This window comes from Cryptomeria japonica, unplaced genomic scaffold (genome assembly GCF_030272615.1).
Source record: "Cryptomeria japonica unplaced genomic scaffold, Sugi_1.0 HiC_scaffold_1350, whole genome shotgun sequence".
Taxonomy (NCBI): Eukaryota; Viridiplantae; Streptophyta; class Pinopsida; order Cupressales; family Cupressaceae; genus Cryptomeria; species Cryptomeria japonica.
The window spans coordinates 4,697-8,634 of NW_026729838.1; the positions used below are offsets into that span (position 1 = coordinate 4,697).

The 3,938-nt window shown below is 63.6% G+C and overlaps 1 non-coding gene across 1 annotated transcript; it reads left to right on the forward strand.

Moving 5' to 3' along the window:
* Nucleotides 1–1,336: 1,336 nt before the first annotated feature.
* Nucleotides 1,337–1,455, forward strand: LOC131873264 (5S ribosomal RNA). Its single transcript, XR_009371250.1, has one exon. It is a non-coding gene; the product is annotated as a 5S ribosomal RNA (ribosomal RNA).
* Nucleotides 1,456–3,938: the final 2,483 nt, after the last annotated feature.

Below are 3,938 nucleotides of genomic sequence, written 5' to 3' on the forward strand. Positions count from 1 at the left end.
AAAGATAGTGAAAAAAACGGAACGCGGGTGCCATCTTGAGCCCGCCCTGGTGTGCAGCCCAGGCAAGTTGTGCGCACCAAGGCACCCACCCTGGCCAAGGTGGGTCACGGGGTGGGTCCTAGGGTGGGTAACGGGGTGGGTACTAAGGTGCGTGCCAAGGTGGGTCATAGGGTGGGTGCCAAGGTGGGCACCAGGGTGGGTGTGCACCAACCCTAGCCAGGGTAGGTCACGGGGTGGTTGTCGGGGTGGGCGTCAAGGAGCCAAGGTGGGTGGCAAGTAGCCAAGTTGCGTGCCAAGGTGGGTGTCGGGGTGGGTGCCAAGGATCCAAGGTGGGTGCCAAGGAACCAAGGTGGGTGTCTGGGTGGGTGCCGAGGTGGGAGCCAGGGTGGGTCCCAAGGTGAGTGCAAAGGTGGGTGCCAGGGTCAAGGTGAGTGCCAATGTGGGTTCCAAGGTGCCAGGGTCAGGGTGAGTGCCAATGTGGGTTCAAAGGTGCTAAGTTGGGTGCGAGGTTGGGTGCGAGGGTGGGTGGGTGCCAAGGTGTGCTAGGTGGAAGCCCGGGTGGGTCGGCATCCCATGGGTGTCGAGTTGGGTGCCTGATGGGTGCTTCTTGTCAAGTTTTAGTCGTCGGGACTCATTTCGAGCCTTAGAGGTCGTTTCTTGTCCGGTTGCCCTGTCTTCGACCTGGGAACCCAATTTTGGTCCTCGGGTCCCATTTTTTTTTGTCTCGCATCCCACTTTTGGCCTGTGGCCTTTTCGGGGTCGATTCTCGTTTTGGGCATCAGAGCATGTTTCTTCTCCTAAAACCCAATATTTGTTTATTAAGTCTCGGAACACATTTTTGTTCTCGTGGACCCATCATGGGTCTTGGAACGCATTTGTGGTCCTTGGGTCCCATTTTGCATCCCGAAACTTGTGTTTTGGTGCTTGATCCCTATTTTGGGTGCCCACCTTGCACCAAGTGCGCACCCGGGGCAAACCGAGCGCCTTGGTGCACCGGGGCAAGATCGAGCGTGCACCCGAGGCGCCCCGAACATGCACCAAGGTGCACTCGGCCCACATGTGAGCGCAGGTCGTTGCGCCCGAGGTGGTGTGTGGGCACCGCGTTGCAGACGGGACACTGCACGCACACGACGCCCCCTCCAGGTGCACGCACGTAGGCCGGGCCGGGTGCACACCCGACGCCCTAGCAAGGTGCGCGCACCCGGGCAGGGCTCACACTTGGCGAACGGGGCGCACTTCGCGAGGGAGGGTGTGCACCTCGACGGGGGTGGGTGGCCGGGGTGGATTCGCACGTGGGTCGCGGTTTGCTAAGTACACACTGCGACAAGCTCATAACGGGTGCGATCATACCAGCGTTAGTGCACCGGATCCCATCAGAACTCCGCAGTTAAGCGCGCTTGGGCCGGAGTAGTACTGGGATGGGTGACCTCCCGGGAAGTCCCGGTGTTGCACCCTTTTTTAGTTTTTCGCCGGGCGTCGCAATGCTATTTGAATAAACCTTTTGCCCGTTTGCGTTCTCGTCGGGGCCGGGCCGGGCCGGGGTGCGCTGCCCGCACTACCGCGCGCGCTGGGGGCGACACCGAGCGCGCACCCGAGGCGCCCCGAGCACACAGGCCACGGTGCAACCCGGGCGTTGTGCGCGCACCCCGGTGCGCCCGAGGTGCTGCGCGCGCACCCAGGTGAAATCGGTGTGCACCTCGGCCAGTGCGCGCTCGGTCGAGTCGCGCACGTTGGCCAAGGTGCACGGTGATGTTTCTTACTCTAAGGTTCCGCACCAGACGCCCGGGACAGGTGAGCGAAGCTGGGCGGGGCCGGGTGCGCGGCCGGGGCAGGTGCACGCAGCTGGAGAGAGCTTTGGAGCACACTTCGGAGCGCACCAATGATGCGCTCCATTCAAAAGTTTCCTGAAAAGGCAAAAAAAGTTGAGATTATAGAATTTCCCACTTGAGAGATTGTAAAAAAAAAAAATTTAAAATGAAGGAAACGCGGGTGCCAAGGTGTGCGCAGCCCAGCCAAGGTGTGCGCACCAAGGCGCCCACCCTGGCGAAGGTGCACGCAAGGTGCGCACCCGAGGCAAACCGGACAATTAACCCAACTTTCGACTTCGCGCGCACCTTGGAGCGCACTTCGGAGCGCTCCTTGGTGCGCACCAATCTTGGGCACCTCGGAGTGCACCATGGCGCCCACCAAGGTGCGCACCCGGGGCAAACCGAGCTCCGACTTCGTGCGCACCTTGGAGCGCACGAAAGGTGCGCACCATGGCGCCCACCAAGGTGCGCAGCCCAGCCAAGGCGTGCGCATCAAGGTGCGCACCCTGGCGAAGGTGCGCACCCGGGGCAAACCGAGCTCCGACTTCGTGCGCACCTTGGAGCGCACAAAAGGTGCGCAACCCAGCCAAGGTGTGCGCACCCCGGTCAAACCGAGCTCCGAATCGTGCGCACCAGAGGTGCACGCCATCGTGCGCACCTTGGAGCACACTTCGGAGCCCTCCTTGGTGCGCGCCGATGTTGCGCACCTCGGAGCGCACCCGGGGAAAACAATGCAATTAACCCGACTTTCGACTTCGTGGGCACCTCGGAGCGCTCTCGGGTTCGCACCTCGGAGCACACCGAGGTGCGCACCTTTGATGCGCTGCCTTCACCAATTTCCAGAAAAGGCAAGAAAACATTGAGAAGGTGTGCGCACCGAGGTGCCCACCCTGGCGAAGGTGCACGCGAGGTGCGCACCCGGGGCAAACCGGGCTCCGACTTCGTGCACGCCGCACCTTGGAGCACACTTCGGAGCGCTCCTTGGTGCGCACCAGGGCGCGCAACCCAGCCGAGGTGCCCACCCCGGCGAAGGTGCACGCGAGGTGCGCACCCGGGGCAAACCGGGCTCCGACTTCGTGCACGCCATGGTGCCCACCGCGGCGAAGGTGCACGCGAGGTGCGCACCCGGGGCAAACCGGGCTCCGACTTCGTGCACGCCGCACCTTGGAGCACACTTCGGAGCGCTCCTTGGTGCGCACCATGGTGCCCACCAGGGCGCGCAACCCCGCCGAAGGTGCACGCGAGGTGCGCACCCGGGGCAAACCGGGCTCCGACTTCGTGCACGCCGCACCTTGGAGCACACTTCGGAGCGCTCCTTGGTGCGCACCATGGTGCCCACCAGGGCGCGCAACCCCGCCGAAGGTGCACGCGAGGTGCGCACCCGGGGCAAACCGGGCTCCGACTTCGTGCACGCCATGGTGCGCACCGCGGCGAAGGTGCGCACCCGGGGCAAACCGGGCTCCGACTTCGTGCACGCCGCACCTTGGAGCACACTTCGGAGCGCTCCTTGGTGCGCACCAGGGCGCGCAACCCAGCCGAGGTGCCCACCCCGGCGAAGGTGCACGCGAGGTGCGTACCCGGGGCAAACCGGGCTCCGACTTCGTGCACGCCGCACCTTGGAGCACACTTCGGAGCGCTCCTTGGTGCGCACCATGGTGCCCACCAGGCCGCGCAACCCAGCCAAGGTGTGCGCACCAAGGTGCACGCGAGGTGCGCACCCGGGGCAAACCGGGGTCCGACTTCGTGCACGCCGCACCTTGGAGCACACATCGGGGCGCTCCCGGGTTCGCACCGGCGTTGCGCACCGTGGTGGGCACCTCGGAGCACACCAAGGTGGGCAGCGAGGTGCGCACCTTTGATGCGATGCCTTCACTAATTTCCATAAAAGGCAAAAAAAAAACGAGATTTTAAAATTTCCGTTTTGAAAGATAGTGAGAAAAAGGGAATGCTGGTGCCATCTTGAGCCCGCCCTGGTGCGCAGCCCAGCCAAGGTGTGCGCACCAAGGTGCCCACCCTGGCGAAGGTGCGCGCCCGGGCAATTAACCCAACTTCCAACTTCGCGCGCGCCAGGGTGGGAGCGCACCCAACAACCGGGCCTGGGAAGAGCCAATGCGAGAAACCCCACCAAAC